Source organism: Sorex araneus, chromosome 1 (assembly GCF_027595985.1).
Source record: "Sorex araneus isolate mSorAra2 chromosome 1, mSorAra2.pri, whole genome shotgun sequence".
In the NCBI taxonomy this organism is placed as follows: domain Eukaryota; kingdom Metazoa; phylum Chordata; class Mammalia; order Eulipotyphla; family Soricidae; genus Sorex; species Sorex araneus.
In genome coordinates this window covers 327,012,476-327,038,399 of record NC_073302.1, presented here as the reverse complement: position 1 = coordinate 327,038,399, position 25,924 = coordinate 327,012,476, and the positions used below count along the sequence as shown (strand labels likewise).

At 36.1% G+C, this 25,924-nt stretch overlaps 1 protein-coding gene across 3 annotated transcripts in view; it reads right to left on the bottom strand.

The window, feature by feature from the left end:
- SGCZ (sarcoglycan zeta) overlaps positions 1 to 25,924 on the bottom strand; it is a 1,018,550-nt gene that overhangs the window by 370,259 nt on the left and 622,367 nt on the right. The window lies entirely within an intron of this gene.

Genomic DNA, 25,924 nt, shown 5'->3' with positions numbered 1-25,924 from the left:
ACCACTCTGCTTCTCTGCTTCGGATTTTGGGTTTTCAGCACATGTTTTTTAGATTGAGAGATTTTGATTATTTAGCACCTCATTAATTACATGAAGTGTGCATCAAATTTGGACCACTCACATATTTCAAGTTTCTTTGATTTACTTTTATAAATAATGTGGCTAGTTATTCTGTAAAATCAATAAACCAAATAAAATTTTTGCATAGAGAAGGTTGTGAAATTTAAGTTTATGAAAGAAAACATCTAAAAAATTTCTTGAAACCATAATGAAAATTAGTTGAAAATTTTTCTCTAACTACCTACATTGAAATTTTATTTATCTTATCCACAATTTAAATAAACTATCTTTTTCATTTCTAAAAAAGTGGATGTAATGAAATACAGTATCAATCACTCTAGAGATTAAAGTGTTCGAATGAATCACCAGCTATTCAAATTTTTTACAGAAACATAAAGGCAGGAATGTTGATAATTCTTCATAGTTATTCAAATAGTCTAATGTTTTTAAATTGATTTATGTATATTCAAACTTTTGTTCAAATCATTTTTCACACAATAATATAGTCACACTTATTTTATCTATTCATCTAATCAGAATATTATAAGGACAATTATAAACTTTATCTGTTTTATGAATATACCTATGTCATTGTTTCTTTTTTGTGAAGAATGATCAGAAAACTCTAGAATATTGTTACTTTTTAACATTTTTTGGTTTATGTATGTCAGGGATAGCTAGAGCGAAAGCACAGCGTGTAGGGCATTTGCCTTGCATGCAGCCAACCTGGGTTCAATTCCTCCATCCCTCTTAGAGAGCCTGGCAAGCTACCGAGAGTATTTTGCCTGCACAGCAGAGCCGGGCAAGCTACCCGTGGCATATTTGATATGCCAAAAACAGTAACAAGTCTCACAATGGAGACATTACTGATGCCCACTCAAGCAAATCGATGAGCAATGGGATGACAGTGACAGTGATAAAGTGATGTCAGGGATTGTCATTTCTTTATACCTGTATGTCACACGAAATATGTGCTATTGCCATTACAATGAGTGAATTGGAAAAAGTGGAAAGGAGCACAATAGAGTTTAGATTATACCCTCACTTCCTTATAAACCACTTTGCAACAAGCAGCTTTGTGGTGCCATAAAGCTAATTTATATAAGTACACTTTTGCAAATAAATGTTAAAATATTTACTTCATATGTTATAATACGTAAAATGAATTTTTATACAATATCTGATTAATCCAGTCAATCTTGGATTGGATGCAAGACGTGACCCATACCACCCATACCCATCACACTCTCCGGAACCCAGCTCACCATCTCGCCTTAGACAACCCTGGCTAAACATGACAGACATGGATCTCTACACGTGATCCCTGCTGGAACTCTACACGTGATTCCTGATGGACATCGCTGACTACTTTGCAAGATTTGGACAAAATGGTGTCGGCAGGCATGCATGGAGAAACTGCTCTGGCGGCTGCAGAATTGCAGCCTGCCCCCGGCAGCACTGAGTCGCAGTGCCATCAAACATAGAGTTGTGGCAACAATATGCCTAGTGACTCATCCACTCTGGGGTGCTGTCAGCCAACCACCATGTGACCTGGCACTCTGTGCAGGTGTTCGACCTGGCACTGACCCTCCGTGATAGGGTCTGACCCTATCAGCTACTCAACATTCTTTAGGTGCACTCCATCAACCCCAAGGAGATCAACCTGAGGCCACAGGTGTCCCATGTACTGCCCAGAGACGCATGCAGGTGAGTGTTTGTCAGTGTGCAGATCGTTACAACATGCCAGTTGACCAAAATCTTATATTCAGTAGAATGGGAACACCTGTAAAGGCGATTAGAGGCTGCCCCAAAAGCCTCCATCTTTCTCGAAGAGCCTGGCAAGCTACCGAATGTTTCCTGCTCGCACAGCATAACCTGGCAAGCTACCTGTGGCGTACTCGATATGCCAAAACCAGCAACAATGACGGTCCTCATTCCCCTGACTTTGAAAGAGCCCCCAATATGCCATCGGGCTACACTAGCATGCAACAGGGATGGATGGAGATATTACTGGTGCCCGCTTGAGCAAATCAATGAACAATGGGATGACCGTAATACAGTGATTCAGTGATCTCATTAATAACATTACTTGTGTAAAAATAAGAAAGAAAAAGAAGTAAGAAAGATTACTTGTGTAATGTGTAAAAGTGAGAGAACTGGGAATAGAACAAATGTTTTGCAAAATAAGATTACTGCAGATAGCACTGCATTGTAGCACTGTCGTCCCGTTGTTCATTGATTTGCTTGAGCGGACATCAGTAACGTCTCCATTGTGAGACTTGTTACTGTTTTTGGCATATCAAATATGTCACGGGAAACTTGCCAGGGTCTGCCATGCGGGTGCTGGTGCGACACTCTCGGTAGCTTGTTGGGCTCTCCAAGAGGGACCGAGGAATCGAACCCGGGTTGGCCTCGTGCAAGGAAAATAATGTAGTACAATAAATAAAAAGTGAAATATGTGAATGTTGGTATAGTTTTCATATGTGCCTTGTTCAACTGTTTTGTCATTGAATAAAGGAAATTCAGCAAAGACTTTCTATTATCAACTTTAACTTGTCTGCATCTCATGACAAAAATAAATTTTAAGTGTTAGGAGGTTAAAACTCATAATTATTAAAAATCTATTAAATATGTTTTGTATATTGTTCATAATTTAAACATTTTCGGGCTGGAACGATAGCACATCAGGTAGAGCATTTGCTTTGCATGAACCCGACCCGGGTTTGATTCCTCGTTCCCTATTGGAGAGCCTGATAAGCTACTGAGAGTATCCCGCCTGCATGGCAGACCTTGGCACATCAACCATGACATACTCGATATGCCAAAAACAGTAACAACAAGTCTCACTATGAAGACGTTACTGGTGCCCACTCAAGTAAATCAATGAACGACGGGAAGACAGTGCTGCAGTGCTAAACATTTTCATGAGTACTTTTTGTACTGATGATGATATGTAAATGAAAGAATGAGTGAGTAAATAAACTTCAATTTTTAAAGTTTCAGTTTATTAGTGTTAAATAATCCATATGATATCAAGACATTATTCTGCCAACTCATAATTACATTTTATATGAGAACAATTTATTGCTTATGTTAAATGGATCTCCTTTGGCCTTACAGAGTTTGGAATAGGGACCAATCATAAACATGTTGATCTTTATCTTATCTTTCTTTATGCACCAAAATAATTGTAAACATCATCCTTACTTGTTTCTGGACAGCGCTTTAATTTTTTTTTTTAATTTTTGCATTATTCTCTTAATTTCTGTTTTCGTGTTGGGGGTCACACTTGGCAATGCTGAGAGCTTACTCCTGTGATAATGGATCGTTCCTGGTGATGCTCCAGGGACTGTATGCAGTGCTGAAGACAGACCAGGGTCAGTTACATGCAGGGCAAGTGACTTAATGTTTGTAGAATCACTCTGCTTCCTGGACGTACCACCTCCAGTGCCTTTTAAACTTAGTTTGGATACTAATTCATTACGGTTAATTGTGTCATTTGTGTGTGATTTTGCAGGAGTAAGATGGTGCAATAGCCATTGCTGGTGACACAATACTAACATGGCTTAGACTATTGAGTCTTCAGTAATATCTAGCCTCTACTTCTGGTTTAGAATATTTATAAACTCTGCAGTAGCATTACCTTATCCAAATGTTAGAAATCCAAAGAAAACCCTAAGCACTCTTTTTATATTAATTTTTCTTATCTTTGGATCATATACAGATTCCTCAATTTCTTCAATATTAAACAGTTTTTGATGAGATCTAGGTCAGTATCCTTGTACTTCTGTGCTTAAAACTTTGAATCACATTCCTACACTTTTTTTAAAAGTTCATACTAAAATAGTGGTGCTCTGTATGATATTTTATCCCTAATGTACAGAGAACATGTTAAAAATAACTTTTTTTTGGTATGCCCCATTTTTAATACATAATTCTTGTATCTCCTCCAGTTTTTGACACCAAGTTGAGGATCAGAAAAATCAAGACATTAAAACAATTTCACTTTGGTAAGTCCTACTTCTAAATCTTGTTCATTGATTATTTAAAATATTTAGTTAAATTTAAATGAACTAATACACTAGTATTTTTGCCTAATCTAGTAAGAATTGATACAAATTTTCATGTGTATTTGCATAGGGAAAGAAAGATAATTACTAAAGAAAAATTTATTGAATAATATGAATATAGCGGGCTTAAATATAGTTACTTATCTGTGAAAATGGCCTGTATTTTAAAAATTCAGACACCGATATTGATTAAATGTAAAGAAGTAGGAAACTTTATATTTTATTTATGAGAATTTTAAATAATACACCCCCTTGAAAAAACAGTAGAATGAAATCTCAGAATATTAAAAATCTATTTAACAGATGATACAGTAATTGCAATCCTAGGTATTATCCATAGATCACAAATATATTCATTCAAATTATATAATATGAGTAAGTTCATTTCAATGCTCTTTCCTACAGCCATAATATGAAAACAAACTTCATGCATAATGACAAAGAATTTGCTAAAAGAGGCCGTAGATACACTGCTATGACAAAATACAACTCAAGTATAAGACATAAAGTTTTGCCTTTTGCAAACAACAGTGATGGAAGTGGAGTGGATGATGCTAAGAAAAATTAAACTAACATAGAAAAATATCAGTTAATCTGACTACCATGTGATATTTAAGCAAACATTTAAATGAAAACAAACCCTTCAATTCTGAGCCCAGAACTCATGGTACTAAGTCTAGATGGGAGAGGGCTTAGCCAGGGCATTCACAATAGATGGTTTTAGAGAAAAACTTGTGCTTTGACAGTAGAGCAAATGTGAACGTATTCAAAAGCAGTGTGAAACCCCTAAAAGCATAATGTTGTGTAAACTAAATTTTATTAATGTATGTACTTTCTAAATGATCACATAGAAATATATAACTGAGTTATATTTATTATTTTTATTTATTATTTGGGGTTTTAACTGTGTTCTCAAGGCTCTTTTCCCCTATGTTTATGTATCACTACTTGAGATTTCTTGGGATGCTTAGGATTCAAACTGGGGTTCTCATATGCTACCCCTATACTGTCTTACCCCAAGAGTGCTTCATTTATCTTACAAACTAATTTGGATGAAAAATATATGTATATGAATTATTATATTCTATAATATATATTGCAATACTATTTACTATATATTTTCTATATAGCTATATATATAGGATATGTCCATATGTGTTAGGATATGTTAGAAAATATATATAATATATACGATACTGGAAATAGTACTGTCATATAATAACTATAATAAAAATAATCATCATATATTATTTGCACAGCACTGAAATAAGAAATTCTTATTCGTACCCAAAACCATGTGAGGCTTTTCCTTAGATTATGACCTCCTAAACTTTTACTCTCTTTATTTTTATTTTTTATTTTGGTGCCACACCCAACTCTGTAGTATAGCAATCATTCATGCTGGTGCTTAGAGGGCCATATGAAGTTCTAGGGATAGAACTCATATTGATCATATTCAAGAAAAAGTACTGATTGTAGTTTCCCTCCAGCACCTCTCTCTCTTAAGTTCAGCAGAGGAAATACAAATGTTAGTTATTTGTACATTTGTCAACACAAAATACTTTAGATATTGAAATAATACATCAAGATGTATTTTTTTAAGTTTAGGTATCTAAATTTCAATCTCTGTACCCTAATATTTTTGTGTGTGTATAAAGCAAGGAAGATTTTATTAAATAAAACTTGTTTAGAAAAGCATGAGAGGAGAGAAAGAGAATAAATATGTATGTGCTCAAGGGAGAGCACAGATTTCTCTGGAGCAGAAAATAAGCAAGCGAAGAAACATAGAGACAAGCAAGCCAGATACAAGATCAAGAGAGAACGTAAGATTGAAGAGCAAGCTATTTTTATTTTTTTACTTCTTGAATTTTCTCTCTTCCTTCCATAAATAATATAACTCCATCACATTCTTCCTGTCACCCAGAGATTTGTTACCCTTCTCTTTTACCATGTCTTAATATCAAAAGAAGTTACTAGAATAATGAATAGCAGCTAATTCAAAATATGAGAAACCATATTGATAATGAATTGATAAGGTCTACTTTGTCATTAAATACATATTCACTGTTTCTTTTTAATTAGGCTGTTACTATATTTAATTTGTAATCTCCAAGAAAGCAATTATGGTTTCCATAAAAGAGCAACACATGGGGCAAAGTTATATTTTTTCCTCAGAAAAAGTGTACACATGAACATGAACAAATTTTGGAGGTTTCTATTTGCAAGAATACCAGTTACTTTTTTCATCAGGAGTATTGTGAAGTTTCATGAATCTGACTCCAGTAAGCCTTCCATTCTAAACTGCTCATGACGGAAACCCTAAGACAATGAACAAACTTTCACTGTAAGTCAACTCAACTTAGAAATTTGTGTGTAAATATTCCATTTTGATCATATTTGAAATATGGATTTTTAAACATGATTTTTATTAAAAGTTTTAATTATAGAACATTAACATGTGACCCAATTCCACATTTATATTCATTATATTTTTTACTCGTAGCTTTGTTTCTGGAATGAATGAATCTTACATCAGGATCCTCCTCGAGATGTCTGTGTTACAGATTCACCACCAGGATTTCATCATTCTACAAGGACGTGATCATTGACGTAAAGAGAGGGGTTCGGTAGGGTGATACTATTTCATCAAAATTCTTCAGTGCCACCCTCAAGAACATCACAGGCTGGAATGGGAAGGAATGGGAGTGAAGATAGACAGTCGGCAACTACACCGCCTCTAATTTGCTGATGACATCGTTCTAATAACACCAAACATTAGTCAAGTAGCACATGTGCTGGCCGACTTCGACTGCAAGTGTGGAAAGGTTGGACTGCAGATGAATCTCACCAAAACAGTGTTCATGAAAAGTAAACTAGTCCCTGACATTCCATTTGCCCTTAACAGAACAAACATCTCCGAATGCAGCAGCTATGTGTACCTGGGTCAAGAACTCAACTTGGCACCAGAACTTCGCAGGAGGAAGAGAGCAACTTGGAATGCCTTCAAGTGCATTGAAGAAGTGGTTAAGAGGATAAAAAGCCTTCCGCTCTGGGCACATCTTTTTGACACCGTTCTTCCTGCAGTAACATACGGCTCTGAGACCTGGGCCTTATGTAAACAGGATGAGAACGCTATTCGGGTATCCCAAAGAGGAATCAAAGAGTTATGCTTGGAGTGTCATGTTTCGTCAAGTGAGAGAAAGAATCCGGAGTTCCGACCTCTGTGGACAATCAAGAATCAGAGATGTTGTCTCCTTTGCCAAGGCTTCAAAAACCAGATGGGCCAGATAGATAATGCGATTCAGAGATGACTGCTGGACTAGAGCTGTTACTGACTGGATTCCACGGGACGTCAAAAGACTGTGTGGCCACCCACCTACAAGACGGTCAGACTTCTTCATCAAAACCTTAAATGAACGTTTGAAGCTCTTCATGTTCCTGGAGCGAGCAGATAGCATTGGACTACACTAACACTAGACAAGGAAGAATGGAGACGTTACTGGCGCCCACTCAAGCAAATCAAAGATCAATGGGATGACAAGTGATACAAATGATACCATTTGGAATAGAACATTATTGCTTTAAATATTATCATTAAATTAAAATGAGTATTTTTATTATGTTTTGTATGTGATTCTTTATGAATGTGAGGGTGACTACAAGTATAGAGTACTCATGCAATATCTATAGTCTTCTATCATTTTGCTGTAATATAAAGATAGATGATTTGCTTACAATTAAAATTTTTCTATCAAAGTCAGATAGACAGTAAAGTGGCTGAGCAGAGTTTGATCCGAGAAGGCACACATGGTCCCCCAAGCAACGCCAGGAGTAAGTTTTGAGCAGAGCCAGTAGCAATCCCTGAACCACTGGGTGTAATTCCAAACACCAATAAATAAATAAATGAATAAATAACTATTGATACAGAGTTTTGTATTCAAATCTCTCATACATTCCACAAGTACCCACCAGTGCAGGGAAATCTGCTTTTGAACAAACATTATCAAATACAAAAATTGACAGTGGCCACATGAGCATTCTAAAAAGAACATATACTATGTCAGAAAATACTAATTTTCCAGAGTTATTGGCATAAATTTTATGCTGATTGGTTCAGTATTTTTTATTACAAAAAGTTTATTTAAAGAAAATTTTATAAATCAAATTTTTAAGGCAAAATGATCCTTACTGTTAAACATCCAAACATTTTAAGACTACTTTGAAAATATAAATGATAATCACAAACCCTGAAACTTTTAAATTTTGTGTAGGTAATGTAATACTAAATTAGAATTCCAGTTACTTTTGGTGGACAGTTGCTAAAACAGAAGTTATCATTAATAGTTTTAGGACCAGAATGCAAAAAAAAATGTCTGCATAAGTAACTACAATATAATGAAATAATATGAATCAAAAATTACTTCAGTTTAATGACCAAAATTTATAAAACCGGATTATCATAGATTATCATAGCACAGAAGTAGACATCTTTTTCATTAGACTTATATCTCAGAGACTTGAATTAAGAGGACAGAGAGGTTATTTCTGGAGAAAACACATAATACAGAGAATGACAACAATTATAGGTCTAACCTTTTATAATCATAATTAGAAGGTAATAAAGTCAATACCTAGACAATCAATAGTTCTATAAATTATAACACTGCAATTATATTTGACTTAACCAAGGAATGAAAAATCAACTAATTACAGACAAACTCAAGAAGTAATATAGTTGTGTTGAATTATCTTGAAGAATAATAATATAAGAAGAAAAGTAGAAGCGTGTTGTCAGACATTCGTATACACCACAATAGATGTGGTTTGTCCTGTTACAGTAAACTCTGACTAGACAACATTAAAATTATCTTCATCATTAAGAAAACACAACCAGGATGGTCAAATCTGGCTTCTTTCCCTTGATGGGAAAAAAAAAAAAACGGGGCATGCGTCTCTACTCAAGTTAGACTGCTTCCTAGGCATTAAATTTACTTTAATATAAAAACCACTGATGAAGAAAATTAAAATATTTCTTGATCTAAAATTCACTGGCTCATAACTAAAGATTAGATTTCCATATAGGTTTTTCCAGATCAGTAAGATTTTTCTGATGCACATGATATTATTTTAGTGGATAGACATCAGAACAAGAATGTGTTGCTTACAAAGGAACAGGTGTGTATTATATAAAATATGGTTCAATTTTATCTTGCCAATTTGAATGCTTTATTTCATCTTAAATGAAACAGTGTAGAGATATTAAATATTAACACTTATTTCTTCACTTTCTTAAGCAAAGAAATTGGCATAATTAAGGATGTATAGAGGGGTTTAAAAACATTTTAATTTTTTATTGATAACCCACATTTGGATTCATTTTTTAATAAAATAAGTTACTTATATTGAGTGTGATGAGCCCAATATAATTTGTTAAATTCTATTGATTATATAATTTATTATTTACTATTTAAAATTTATCATTGTTAAGTAACTACAATGTTAGAAAAAACAGATAACAAATCTTTAAGGAACCCTGCTAAGAGATACCATATTTGATATTTTCTATTCATTTAATATAATGTAAATACCAGTGTTTCACTGCTATTTAAACAATGTTTAATTTCTCTGAAATGTATGTTCATATAATAATGACAAAGAAAAATAGATATGATTCAGTAGTATCTACACAAGTATATGTAAGTCACATTTGTATTTAAGACTTATACTTCCCTCTCTAGTATAAAACTGCATTGTGAGATAAGCCTGGCATTTAGTATGGTGATACTTAACAGATGCCTGATATCTTCATGATTTAGTTTAAGTCCTGGTTCAAGGAAAGGAAATATAAGATTTAAGAGCTGACTGAACACTTGAAACATTTTTATAACTTCAAAGAAAGAAAACTTGGCATGAAAAAATATGTGATTTGAACAAAAATGGATATATTATTATCTAAAGAAATGATCCAGTTACAGAATTTCCTAAACAAGTTAAAATGTGACGTGCATACATTTGGAGATATATCATGTCCCGTCACCCATGAGTTTGGAAAGGAGGAAGCTGGCTCCCCTAGAGCTACTAGTCAACAGCTGAACTAAGTAGCATCCAGGAGCAATTATTTGCAAGAGAATTTAAGTGTGAATTTCTAGAAATATTTTTAAAGTACTAAATTATTTTCAAATAAAATGTACTTTAATTAATAATATAATACATATTTTCAATATATATGTATATCATGGAGGTCAGTCCTCCACCACCCAACTGCTGCCATGATCCAGGCCACTTTCCACACACTTGGGCCAGCCTCACACATGAGTGAATATATTTCTGGACTGCGCGGCCACTTTACGGCCACAGGACACATCATCATAGAGGGAATAAATATATATGCCTCTTGGAGACCCCGGCAAGCTACTGAGAGTATCCTGACCACATGGCAGAGCCTGACAAGCTCCCCATGGTTTATTCAATATGCCAGAAACAGTGACAATAACAGGTCTCATTCTCCTGACCCTGAAAGAAGCCTCCATTTGTTGGGAAATATGAGTAAGGAGAGGCTGTTAAAAGCTCAAGGCAGGGACAAGTGGAGACGTCTGGGACTGGTGCCCACTCAAATAAATTGATGAACAATGGGATGACAGTGATGATAGTCATACAGTGATGTATATAATATATAGATATATATATAGATTATATATATAGATATATATAGATATATATATATAGATTATATACATTATATGCATCTATATGTATATATCACCTATATACATATAGATCGAAAATCTATACATTCAATCTATATGTATATCATATAGCCATGTCTTTGATCTGCAGATAAGCTTACAGACTACTGAAATAATGGTTCCCTGTGATGCTATTATTTAAATGAATAAATTTATGCTAACTCCCAACAGTAATATTCTAAAAGTAAATAAATTTGTCTGTGCGGATTATAGGGTGCTTGTTAGATATTCAGCACCTCATATGGTCCCCTGAGTGCCACCAAGAGTGGTTCCTGAGAATAGAACTCTGAGCACTGTCAACTGTGATCCTAAAAAGCAACAAATATAGTAAATACTATACATTTCTTTGTGGTTTGGAGATAATTCAGAGATTAGGGTGCTTGTCTTGCTTGGTCCTGATCCAGGTTCACATTCCTGGTATCAGAGTTCTCCAGAGCAGCTGTTACTTAGAGGCCCCTGTACGGCCTGGGTGGCTGGATACTGCCCTGCACTGAATTGCCAGCTCTATTGGTTGAGAATCAAATGCGGGAACCCTAGACTCTTCAGCATTACTTGGAAGCCCCCCACCCCGCCTCAGCTCAGGACACAAAAATAATCTCTATTTGGAACAAATAAACATATGTATTTTAGTTAAGCATTTTAAAAACAAATGAACACTTTCTTTTTCCTGTTGTTGTTTTTTGTTTTCTTGGTTACACTCTGATGTACTTAGGGCTTATTCCTGACTCTGTGCTTAGGGTTTACTCCTGGGGTTTTGAAAGACCACATGGGATGCTGGACATTGAAAATGGATGGCTGTGTGCAAGGCAACTTCCTACGTTTGCCTGGGCCCAAATACTCACTTACATTTTTTTTAATAGAAACTTTTAAGATAAACATCATCATTTCGGGCCGGAGTGATAGCACAGTGGGTAGGGTGTTTGCCTTGCATGCGGCTGACCTGGGTTCAATCCCCGGCATCCCATATAGTCCCCCAAGCACCGCCAGGAGTGATTCCTGAGTGCAGATCCAGGAGTAACCCCCAAGTAATGCTGGGTGTGACCCAAAAAGCAATAAAATAAAATAAAAAAATAAACATCATCATTTCATTTTAAAATAACCACTGAAATTTCCTTCTAAAATAATCATATTTTGAAATATCCATTCTGCTATTATTTGCTGACATTCACTTCTGACTTTACCTCTGAAACTTGATATTGTGTAAAAACACAAAAGAGAAAAGGGGGACCAGCGGGGCTCTATCTCTCCCGCTGCCCGCGTTCAGTAGTCTCACGCCGCTTCCCCACCCCGGGGGAGGTTGTTGGCGATGATGAGGCAGGTGAAGGAAGGAAGAAGGCCAAACTGGTTGCTCAATCAGTTTATTTTGTTCTCTCTCTCTGCTTCTCTCCCTGCTCGCTCTCACTTCTTTCACCTTGTGCTCTGCTTATGTGTGTGCCACTGTGCTCTCTTCTGTCTGTCTCTCTGTGTCTTGTGTCTTCTTCCTCTGTCTTTTTCTTCTGCCCCTTCTGTCTCTGCCCCCCTTGTCTTCTTTCTCTCTCCCTCAGTGCCTCACAGTCTTAGTTTATATAGCAAATTACATAGGATGGTGACACAAAGGTGGGTTGAACATTAACAAATCAACAAAGAAGGGTAAAACCATTTCTCAGGAGATTAACAAAATCTCATCTAAGGAAATCTCATCTAAGGAGATCCGCTCAAGGGTGGGGGGCCAAACAAGGGTGTATCAGGGTGTGAGCTAGTAATCTGCTTAAATAATTATAGTAAATGTACTTCTAATATTTCTAGCAATGTCATTCTGTATGAGCACAGTAAGAGATATAACCTTAAAGTTTGTTTCTTCCTGAGGACATTCACTATATAATCCAGACCACAGTCCTCAGGCCAGGTTAATCTTCCTAACACCAGCAGGGTCCTAGTCCCATTGTTACTTTTGGATCATGACAGCATTTGTCCATGACCATGCTCTCAACTTATAGTTGAGTATTGTGGTGCCTTGGCCTGGGTTTCGATGTCAGGGTAGCTCACAGCTTGCCCTGGGTCCATTCCGTCCCTTGTCGGGACCCTACTTTTGGGCTGCTAGGAACTAAGGGCAACTGAGTCGAGAAAGCAGATGCCCAGGAGTGAATATTATTGGAGCCATTCAGCTCCCAAGTTACAATACATATTATTAACTGTTTTTCTGTGTCCATACAGAAAGGACATTGCTTTAAGGTAAACTATGCAAAAGACACTAACTTACAATACAAGTTCAGAGTCCTTAGAAGGATCTTATCTTACAAGATAACAGAATCTGATTAGGAAAAGGTGATTAACTGGTAGGGAAGGAGGGTGCAGAGAAGAGTTTACAGATAAACAAAGGAATAGGAGTGTCTCCAGAGCACTTAAACCTAAACTCCTTGTGGCAAGGGAGGAGGGACAAACCAATGTTATCCTACAGATATGATATGACATGATAGGATATACGTTTTAAGCTCTGGATTTGAGTCACTGCAGCATGAATTTATCTTTCGATCTTCAATTACTGATATGTAATGTAAGAATACAGAAATTATCTCTAAATCACTCTGTCTTTGTAGAAATATTAACATGTCTTTAATTTTGATACTTTATTCAATTGCAAAAGCTTTATTAATTCTTTATTTTCCTATTCTAAACCTTATAATCTCACAAACTTCATTTTAGATGTGCTATGTGTAGTTTATGATTTATGCCACAGTTTATGTCATGTATTTTAGTAAAAAGGACAAAATTTTTCTTTATAAAGTCAAGAAAAGCAAATGTACTGCTGGGCTAAGATTAAGCATGAAAGATTTCATCTGAGAGGGACAATTTGTCAAAATATTATAAGGAGGTACAAACAGAGGGTTATAATGGAAGCAGTCTTGCAACATTAGCTATTTCATTCACTCTCATAAGTTCTGTAATAAATCCACATATACCGCGCTGGGACCGAGCAGACTGGAAGACTATTCAGCAGGCAAATTCCCACGGCTAGCAACTCCCTACAGTGTGGTCAATGTGCCACTGAAGATGGTGTTCCACTTTTGCTGTGATTCATGATTTGTTCTCTGATCATGAATCATGCTCTGCTTAAGATTGGTATTATTTGGTAATTAATACCAACTATTTGGTAAAATTAACTGTTAAAATTGCAATGTGTCAGGGAAAGTTGGACTAAGCATAATGTTGTCCATCTTCAGGTTGGTTTCTCTTCATGGGCTACTATTTACAACTGAACAAAATATAAATCAACCGGATCAGATACTGAATGTGGGGATAAAATCATTTTTATAAACTTACCCACTTTTCTAAAAACAGGTGTTGTTTTGTGGCAATTTTCTATTAAGAAAGTTAACCTGAAATTCATACCCATTATAACAGCAGTGGGTTAGAGGAAGCACACAGAGGATTTTTCACCTTTAAATGACTGACTCTTGATTCTGAGAAATTAGGTAGATTCTCCAAGCAAAGTAATAACAAATTAGATACAAATTAGAAACATTATTTTTAACTAACAAAAATATAATTAACAAGCAGAATGTCATAACTACACACTGTATGAAGATTTACAAATGTGCACAAAATGCATCATCAGATGATAATGAAATAATTTAACAATCCTTTGAAATGTGGCAGAAAGTACATGAACTTTAAAATTATACAACTCAAATATCTCATACTGCTCATCAGTATGACCTTGGGAAGTTTATTTAATTTTACTAAGCCACTGTGTTTTTATCTGCAAAAGATAACATAATATTTACTTTTGGTACAACTGTGAAATTCAAAACAGCTCTGGTCTATAAAGTAGATAATCTTTTTGAATACAAAATTCATGCTGTAGATTGTTTTTCAGGTATAACAAATTTCACTATCATATCTAAAAGATATAGACTAATGGCTATAACTCAAAATGGTACAAAATTCATTTATAATACAATGTAATCATTCAAAGTTTGAATATTAAATGAAATTTGTACCATTTAGGTCGAGAACCAAAACATCACTCAATCATCCAGTCAACTTTTAATTTTTTTGTATTTTTTTTAACTTTTTATTAAATCACCATGTGGAAAGTTACAAAGTTCTCAGGTTTATATGTCAGTTATACAATATTCAAACACCCATCCCTTCACCAGTGCCCATATTCCACTACCAAAAACCCCAGTATACCCCCCGCCCCCACCCCCTACCCCCTACTGTATAACTAATGAATTTTACTTGATTTTTTCTTTACCTTGATTACATTCCATAATTCAACACAAAACTCAATATAGTTGTTGGAGTTTCCACCCAAGAGAGACAGACCTACTACATTTGATAATTAGTTTTTCATTGCTGGAAATGAAGAGATATGTAGCCCCACTGCTACAAGTACATAACTCTCTCTCTCTCTCTCTCTTTTTTTTTTTCCTTTTTCCTTTTCCCTTTTTTTTTCTTTTTCCCCCTCATCCCCCTTCCAGCGCCTCATAGTATGGTGTACGCCACACCGCGTCGGCCAGCGTGGGGCTTTTGCTTAGTTCACAGTCCAGAGAGGTGGCTGCTACATTAAACCTTCAATATTTCAACAAAAACTTACTGTTATTATTTGGAGTTTCCCCCCCAAGTCAGACCTGTTCAAAAGGAACCGTTTCACATTGCTGACAATTATAAATATTAAGTCACGCAGCGTCCGCGCGGTTTTGGATTTCTGTATAAAGTCCAGGGAAAATTCTGCCAGAAATTACATAGCCCAGCTCACAGTCCCAGTGCATTGCTGTAAGAAGTCTCTGAATTCAAAGTCTTTAGGCGCAGAGGGTCCGATTCGCAGCCAGTCGACTTTTAAATATCTTATTTTTCAAAATTGTTCAAATAAGAGATTACCTTTCCCAGAATAATGAGACACCCTCCTTCAGACAGGCCAGTGAAGTCATTTTCAAGAAAGTAGATTTTCAAACAGAGCATCAAAGGTATTAATATGAATATGTTTCACAGCTAAACTGTTGGTCTTAGATATTTTGGTGAACAGTTCTATATCTCACCATTAAATTAAAATTTCACATGAAATCTTTATGACCTCTTTATCATTCCAAGGAAATCCTTTTCATGGTACATCATTTTATATAACTTTGTTAATTAGTAATGCATGAGAAAACTGTCATAGATGCAAGGTAGGTCTTACTTGAGCTCTATTTTGGGCATTTATATGTGTTCATTCACTTAATATGCATTTTATTCAAATGAAATGAATGGAATTGACCATTTCAGTTATGAAAAAAATAGAATTGGAGAGATTGAGTAACTCACACAAGGGTACTAGGTAAACATCACTTATAGGATAAGTATATGAATCAAAATGACTATAAAACTCATGCTTTAAAACTTCATGAACATCATTCAAACAAAGAAAATTTATTCAAAATTTATTGATTTGTGCACTTGTGTCAATACCTTAACTACATTATTACACAAAATGAGGAAAATAATAGTAAACTCATAATTTTTCAAACCATAGTAATCACTCTTATTTTAGTTTTTAACATTAATCAAATGAAATAAACAAGAGTATGATACCTGTTATAGAGAGTATAAAACTAAACCACACTGCAAACAACTTTGCATACATAATCATTGTCACTGTCATCCCGTTGATCATCGATTTGCTGGAGCAGGCACCAGTAACGTCTCCATTTGTCCTAGCCCTGAGATTTTAGCAGCCTCTCTTTACTTGTTCTTCCCAATGGTGCCACATTGGAGGCTCTTTCAGGGTAAGGGAAATGAGACCCATCATTGTTACTGTATTTGGCATATCGAATACCCCTTGAAGAGATTGCTGGGCTCTGCCATGTGGGCAGGATGCTCTTGGTAACTTGCCAGGTTCTCTGAGAGGGAAGTAGGCTATAAAAGGTTGTGCTGCCACACATACAGCTGCATGCTTCCAGGAGCGTTGTTTTATAGTCTCTGGATCTTGGATGTTGGTGGAATTACACAGCATGAGGGACAGTTTGTAGGTGTGGCTGCCAAGCTAATAGAAAATGGGGGGTCTGGGTGGAGGAGGCCCAGTCCCAATTGGAGTAGGCTTGGAGATCTCAACCCTGGGTCCCGCACACCTGGGTTCTTTTGCAGGTTCCTTTATGCCTGAGGTTCATCCGAATGTGTGGAGAGGGCCCTAGACAATATAACTACTAACTGAAAAAACAAGAATTTGCATTCAAAGGTCTAAAACACCAGAATCAAACTTTAAATAACTGCTTAGTGGATGATGTAAGTGACTTGGGCAGTACCATCTTCTAAGGAAATCTTTTTGTTTTTGTTTTGGAGCCACACCCAGTGTTACCCAGTGTTTACTCCTGACTCAGTTCTCAGGTATCACATCTGGTGTTGCTCTGAGGGCCCTATATTCAGCGTCAAACTTGGGGTGGCCATGTGAAAAGCATTTGCCTTGCAATTGCCTCTACTATCTCTCCAGTCCTAAAGAATCTTTAATATAGAGACACCAGTTGTTATGTGAGAAAATACCTCACTGGAAGACGATATTCAGTCTTTCCCCCTGTTTATATAATAGCCATGACTACAAAAATGAATTCATTTTATTATTTTTTAAATCATCGCATACACAAAATAGGTGCTGATACACTCCTCGGTTTTTGAGATTAGTGAATGCTCACTGAAAGAAAACATAAACATCAGAATATTTGAAAAGGCTTACTTTGAGTTCATACTTTATAACAATTCCTTAAGTGGAAATACCTAACATCTTTTTTTAATCCTCGGTGACATGATATAAATTTCTCCTTTTTAAACTTTCCACTTGTATTGATAATGTTCATGCTTTTTAAAGTAAATGTAGAGAGAATATATGGGCAAGTTGTTCTGTTTACTGTGGTGCATCTGTTTTTATTTTTTTAATAAAAAAATTTTAAAAACACATGACTATACTAATCACAAAGCAGATTTAAGTCAGTGGATTTATTTAGAAAGTCTTAACATAGATTCCATTTACTAAATGAATATTGGGGGTAATTTTATGTGATTGTGTGGAGTCTGCCAAGGTTACACTGAAAATACTGCCCTCACAGAAAAGACTGAAGTCAGGAAATATGGCTATTTTCTCTCACACATGAAGGTCACACTACTATTTCTAAAAGAATTATAAACAAGTGATGACATTGAGGTTTAAGGTTCTGTGGTATTTTAATGTAATTGCTGCCCTGAGATATCTCTTAATGTCAATGGATCTTGCCTCAAGGAAAATGAGCTAATATAGTGTAGAAAAGAATGATTTAACATATAACATGAGAGAGAGAGTGTGTGTGTGCACAAAAATGAGATTTTATTATAGTTATCATTGAGAGTGTCAATAAGAGTTGACAATGAGAAATCAAGAACTATTTTTCATGGAGAACTCACTTTATATCTAAGTCTTGACGAATGTCTTCATACCTGGGCTGATAGCTGGCAGATGTAAAATAGTGTGATGATTGTTTTCTGTTACTGGTAGAGTATCATCTTTGCTAAAAACAAAAACTTCAAAACAAAAAAAAAGGGAAAATGGTTGATGAAATTTTCAAAGAACAAGTGGAAAATGCCAAACTTCTGTCTTCTTATAAAAGTAATGCTTTAACGTTAAATTTATAATCAACTTTGGGTTCAGAGTGAGAATGTAGTGGATAAAGTTTTTGTCTTGCTTGTGGCAAACCTGTGATTAATCCTCAGCAACCATATGATCCTCTGAGTCAACAGGAAAGATCCCTGAGCACAGAGCCTGGAGTAACATTTGAGAACCATTTTGTGTGGCCCCAAACAAAAACTTTACCCAACTAAAGTAATATATCATCCACTGTTTCTGGAGAAGAAACAAGGTAAATGAGACAGGAAAATGAGTTTCTGTTCCCTTGGAAATTTATTCTCACATTTGAAAAACAAGGATAAAGTTGGCAACAGAGATGATCTAAGATCTGTTCCAGTGAATAGAAACAAAATAACCAAAACTCATAAACCAAAATAGTGTTTTGAGATAAACATGCTAATGAGAGGAGAAATCAATGAAGCATGCTATCTGTTGCTTAAGCTCCACATCAAACCATCTATTTATGACTTGAACTAACAAAAGGGAAATGATTCAAGGTGAGTACATAGCTTTGGCAAGCACTTGAACTAGCAGGATATGTGAGACAGAAAGGTTAAGTCGTCTTATATAATGATTATAGGATTGGATCTCTAACAAACTATGACATACTACAAAGATTCTTCAGTCATATTAGCTATGGACATTATGTCACTATATTAATGAAGATAAACAAAAAGTCCCAAGAGTGAGATGAAAATGTGTGATATTTTTTACCAAGATATTCGATTTTATATAGGATTTAATACCTTAAAAATGTATATTACTTTATATTCTCCCAAAATTAACTTTAAAAATTTTAGCATTAAGAAAATTAAAGAGGGCCTGGAGTGGTAGTACAGCAGGTAGGATGTTTGCCTTGCACGCAGCAGTGCATCCCATATGGTCCCCCAAGTACTACCAGGAGTAATTCCTGAATGCATGTCACTGTCACTGTCATCCCGTTGCTCATCAATTTGTTTGAGTGGGCACCAGTAATGTCTCTCACTGTGAGACTTATTGTTTCTGTTTTTGGCATATCCAATAAGCCACGGGTATCTTGCCAGGCTCTCCGAGAGGGGCGGAGGAATCCAACACGGGTCAGCCACGTGAAGGACGAATGCCCTGCCATTGTTCTGTCGCTCTAGCCCTTGTGATATCGCTCCAGGCCCCTGAATGCATGATCCAGGAGTAACCCTTGTGCATTGCTGGGTGTAACCCAAAAAAACAAAAAAAAAAGGAAGTTAAAAAGGAAGAGACAATACATAAAGAAAGCACATTTGCCTTACATGCAACACAGCAGGGTTTGATTCCCAGTCCAACATACGGTCCCCCAAGTACTGCTGGGAGTGGTGTATGAGCACAGACCTAGAAAGAAGCCATGAGCACAGCCTGATGTGCCACCCTCTTACCACCACCTCCCCAAAATAAGAAGAAATCAAAGAATGGAAATTTAAATAGAGTAATGTAATATATTTATCTCAACATTTGAAATGTACATGGAAAAGAAAAACATGAAAAATGACATTAATGACACAATGGTCTAGAGCTTAGCCAGAGAAATGTGTTGGAAGCTTGCCTCTTGATAGTTTTAGATACAAGTCACTGCATATGAAGTACAGATAATATTTTAAGTAGAATAAAGATAAGAGACAACATGTGATTGCATAAGAATCTTTCTTACATATTGTGACTTTTAGAAGAAAAATAATAAAGAAAATATATATTACATACATGCACATATGTTATATAAGATCAATTTATTGCTTCTATTATGTTGATACCACTGACATTTTAGTTATAGTCATGACTGTAGGATAACATTGCCTATCCTAATACCCAAATAAAGCTTAGGTTTATTTGGGTTGTTCCAATCACAGTGCTCCCTTTCCTCTGTGTTTATTTGTAACTTCTTTCTTTGTGCTTTGTTGACTTGTAAATATTGTTTTTCTCTTCTCCTTAAGTCCTTTGCATAGTTTGTTCAGAGCAATGCCCTTTTTGTTTGAGCACAGGAAGACAGTAGTAAATGCTATGCTTTTGTAACCTGAGACTCATAGTATTTTTCTCCCGGGCATCTGTTCTCTTGACCTGAAAAAATTAAAGGGCAGCTTCAGTTGTTCTTACTTCCTAGCACCCCCAAAGGCAGGGTCCCAACGAGGGCCAGGAAGGACCCAGGGTAAGTGGTGAGCTATATGCTACCCTGACATCGAGATGGTCCAGGCCAAGGTGCCTAATGCTTTACTCTAAGTTAAGAGCTTGGTCATGGACAGATGCTGTCATAATCCAAAAACTAATAACTAGATTTGGAGCCTGCTAGGATTAGAAATGATTAACCTGACCTGAGCACTGTAGTCTGAGTCTGTGGCAAGATGTTCCCAGGAGAGCTGCCCTACAAGCCTCAACATATCTCTTACTGTGTCCATACAAAAATAACTAGCATTAAGATGTTGATTGAGTTACTGGACTGAGGAAAGGAGAATAACACCTTAAGAGGTATTTTGCCTGTGAGCAGTCAGGAAGGGCTTTGGAATACCTCTAAGTGGTGTTTCTTTTGAGCCTGGTGGGCCCTCAGGAAGGGCTTTCTTATGTTGATTTTGCTACCAGACTGGGTATAGCCTGGGCCCAGAGGGCAAGGGGACAGAAAAAGTAGGTGTGGAGAGACTAGTGGAGAGAGCAGAATCCAGAGAGCTGGGATCAAGGAATGAGGGGCTAGGAAAGAAGAGAGATGAGTGGGAGAGACAGGAGGAGACAGGAATGAGAGGCAGTGTGAGACTAGAATGGGGAGCTCAAAGAGACTGGAACAGACACATGGAAAGAATGGAACAAATGGCAACTAATCATCAACCGGCTAGGCCTTCGTTTCCTCTTCCCTCTGCCCCATGGCCTGGGCAGCCCCAGCTGGGCCCGAGACCACCCCCGAACCTGGACACCAATGGGGACAGCCACTGGGGCTCTTGCCATGCCGCCCCTGGGAGATTTTTTACAATGACTTTCCTCTCTTTTCTTAACAGTATCTATGTTTCCATACTTTCTTTAGGTGACTAATTAATAGATCTAAATGGATTAACTTGTAATTTGATGCTTCTAATGTTTACTTAGTGCTATTATAGTGAAATGAATGTTATTGTTATATAAAATGTTTATTTTCAAGTTGAAAACTAGAGTGATTCCTTAAAACAATAAAAGTGTACTGCTTCAGGGTTTGGAGTGATAGCACAGTGGGTAGGGCATTTGCCTTGCATACAGCTGACCCGGGTTCAATTCCCAACATCCCATATGGTCCCCTGAGCACCGCCAGGAGTAATTCCTGAGTGCAGAGCCAGGAATAACCCGTGTGCATCGCCAGGTGTGACCCAAAAAGCAAAAAAAGTAAAATAAATTAAAATCAATAAAATAAAAGTGTACTGCTTCTTCAGAATGCCTGATTTTGAAAGATCTGCTGGACTAATCCATTTATTCCGAATCAAGAAATAACTATCAAATAACAACTAAAAGCTTGCAATTGGTTTATACTGATGTTGGGAGACGAAGTTTCTGAATATCTCTCAAGGTTATTCCAACATTTATCAGCTTTTAGAACCAGGAAATTATTGTTTATATCTATTCTATGTCTACTGTCATATAGTATAAACTCATTTCCTTCTCTGGATTCTCTAAAACTGGATCTCACAATCACAGAATAGTTTTATTTTTTCAGAAAATGAAGAACAAAATAAGGTCCTATCGACTGAGCCAACTGAACAGACCGTGCATAATAAGGCAATAATGAGAGAATACAGAAGCATCATAAAGGAGATAGATAACCAATATTTTAGTGTGGAAAAAAAAACAATTTTTTAATAATAATGACAGAGCCAGTTTATCCAGCTTTCAAAAGATGATAAAAGTCATCTTTTAATGGACTGAAGAGCAATACTTATAATGAAAGTAAAATATATTCTGTTCAGATCAAAAGTACTCCCCAAACAATTTACATACAACTTTATCCTTTTCATTTGATAGTCTAGAGAGTGCTTTTAGGTATTCACTTGGAAAAGATACAATCATAGCATACTAGGAAAAGCTTAAAATTGATTATTTTTGGTTCCTTAATGTAAGGGGATTACAAATTATTTTATACTTTTTTATAGCACAAACAACTTAATCTGATATAGAGTATTCAGGAAGACAAAAATTCGGTACTACTGAAGCAATTCAGAATTTTTATGAATCAGAAAGAATTACAGAATTGAAAGAATATTTTCTTACAAAGATTATTATGTACATATAATACAACATGTTGTGCAGATTTTTAAATCTTGACATTAGTGTAACTTCCATACAAACAGATTATATGAATGGGGAAAAAAAGCAGACTTCTGTCTTTTCTTAACTATAAGAAAACAAAATGACGACTAAAATCTACGGTCTGAATAAAAAACAAGCAGCAAGATACCCATTAAAATACCCTCCTTTTTCATTGCTCCCAGGAATGTGCTGCCATTTACATTTTGGTCAGCTGAGGTTCAAATTAGCTAGCTCCATGTGTGACAGGAACCCTCAGGCTTACTTATATCCTTAAGGACAAAGGGGATAGTTTCAATTATTTCTTTTGAATAACTAATCCAAGGTTAACCTCAGCGTGGGGCAAGGTATTGGGTGCCTCATGCATGCAACCATGTAATTATGCAGCTAAGTTAATTTTCTTAATTAATTTAGGTGTGCTTAAGAAGCTAATATGTCTTGAATCTGAAAATTCCTGTAGCTCTGGTTACCAGAGAGAATCTAGGCTCCCTGAAGTGATCAAATTGATCACATCCTTCATAAGCTTTGGAAAGATGACTCTGGGCAGAGGAGACTGAATTCTTGAAATTTAAAATCTTGCATAAAATGGCCCTTAAAAACAGGCTTGAGTAGCTGCTGTATGAAACTGCCCATTTACCTGGTGGTTCTGTGGGCATAAAAGAATCTGCAAGGATATATACACAGTGGCCCTGTCCAGAGTTAAATGAATCATTAAAGAAACACAGACACTAGTCACTGGGGGAAATAGAGCTCAGCCAAACAAAAAATATGGAGTTAATCAATGACAGTTTGCCAAAATATTTTCAAATGAGGTTTGGAGTAGGGAGTAGATGAGCCCAAGTGACAAAGGAGTGGTTCGTATGTATTTTATTAGAGTCAGCAAACCAGTGATTTGACTTCAGGCCTCAGTTTTACCCCTTGCTTACCACAGTCTCATATACCTTGATCCCTTGACCCTGAACACATGCACCCATCCTGACAACACAGCTTTTTTTCTCTAATAATGGAGCCTACAACCTTCTCTCCATTGTTCCTTCTTTCCAGCTTCATTTTTGTTAAGATCACTATTTGCTGTGCATTAAAAAAAAGGAAATCTGTGCTCCCCTCATGTTCCTCCATGAGCATGCTTTATTATGATGGGTGGAGTTCGGACTTTTCCTCCCTGGAAGTTTAAGTCACTTGCCTTCCCAGGGGTTTGCACACAACAGCAGTACAGTGTAGGATGACATTACTTTGTCCTTTCCCTCCTTGCCACAAGTAGCTTGTCCCGGTTTTACCCAGAGTTTAGGCTTACCCCAGTCACACCCATCAAGGTGTTCCCGAATCTCTCCCATCCCTTTGTTTACCTATAATCACTTCTCCATGCTCTCTTCCCCAAAAGTGTTAATCCGAGGCTTTTCCTTAATCTGACTCTGCTAATTTGTAAGGTCAGAGCTTCCTAGGATACTGAATTTATAAGTTAATATTGCCTTTCTCCTCTTCTTGTGCCTTTTGAATAATTTACTTTAAAGCTATGTCTGTTTTGAATAGACACAAGAAGACAATATTATGTTTTTATAACTTGGGAATTAATTGGCCTCAAATATTATTCCTTCCCGGGCGTCTGCTTTCTCCACTTAAGCCTCAGTTTCCCTCAGTTCCTAGCACCCCAAAGTAGGGTCCCCGACGTGGGACGGGAAGGATCCAGGGCAAGCGGTGAGTTATGTGCTACCCTGGCATCGAGATGGGCCTGGCCAAAGTGCCTAATTCTTAACTATAAGTTAAGAGCTTGATCATAGACAAATACTGTCATGATCCAATAGTAATTATGAGACTGGGACCCTACTTTGGGGTGCTAGGAACTGAGGGCAACTGAGGCTTAAGTGGAGAAAGCAGATGCCCGGGAGGGAATATTCGAGGCCAATTAATTCCCAAGTTATAAAAACATAATATTGTCTTCTTGTGTCTATACAAAACAGTCATAGCTTTAAAGTAAATAATTCAAAAGGTACAAGAAGAGGAGAAAGGCAATATTAACTTATATAATATAAATTCAGTATCCTAGGAAGGTCTGACCTTGCAAATTAGCAGAGTCAGATTAAGGGAAAGCCGAGGATTAACTCTTTTGGGGAAGAGAGCATGGAGAAGTGATTATAGCTAAACAAAGGGATGGGAGAGATTCAGGAACACCTTGATGGGTGTGACTGGGGTAAGCCTAAACTCTGGGTAAAACAGGGACAAGCTACTTGTGGCAAGGAGGGAAAGGACAAAGTAATGTCATCCTACAGTACACTATTCTATAGACAGATGAAAAACTAATTTTCCGTTTTGATCTGTGTCTTGAGCACAAATCAGGTGCAGGTCAATCAATGCATAATAGAGTTACAAAACAAAATAAATCAAAATAAAAAGCAATTCTGTATAGAAAAATCTGTGAAGTAAATAGCCAGATTTGAACTGGCCCCCTAAATTCAGACTTCTAAAGAAGACTTCTTGTCAAAAAAGAAAGACACTTGCTTAGATGTGAAAATATCTGAAGACTCTAAACAAAGGCAGTGTAAATTAAGGCAGAGTAGAGAAATAAGAGAATTTAGACAAGTAATATAAAATTAGCTAACAAGAATGCTGAAACCGCTAACCCCCACCCCCACAAATACTGAGCATAGATTTACTATTTACACTAAATAAACAAGCAAAATTAATAAATCAAAAAGTTCTGCTATTATCAATTTTCATAAAAGAATTACTTAATTTCAGCTTTATGGCCCATTATACATGCATTCTTTGAAAGAATGAGATTTGATAACAATTATAGATATTGTGCATGCATCTAGTAATAATTTCACGACTTAGATTTGAATGGATAGTATCTTACATAGAAAGCATATATTAAAAAAATAGACTCTACATGAAGCTTTTAACAATTTCAACATTAATTTCAAGTGAAATATCATCTCTAAAGGCAAACTCATTTCTTAAATTCTAAGATAGAGCAAGAAACATTAAATGCTGTCTTTCTAATTTTTCAAATAAATAAATGCTGAGTCATGATCTAAATTTTCCACATTTAAATACTAGGCAGTAATCTCATATATGCATCATGAAATAATACATTTAATAAGGTCTTAAAATTTACAAGTCTTGGGGTTTAAGGACAAAATTCTAGATGAGTAAGTTAAATTAAAAAATATATTAAATTA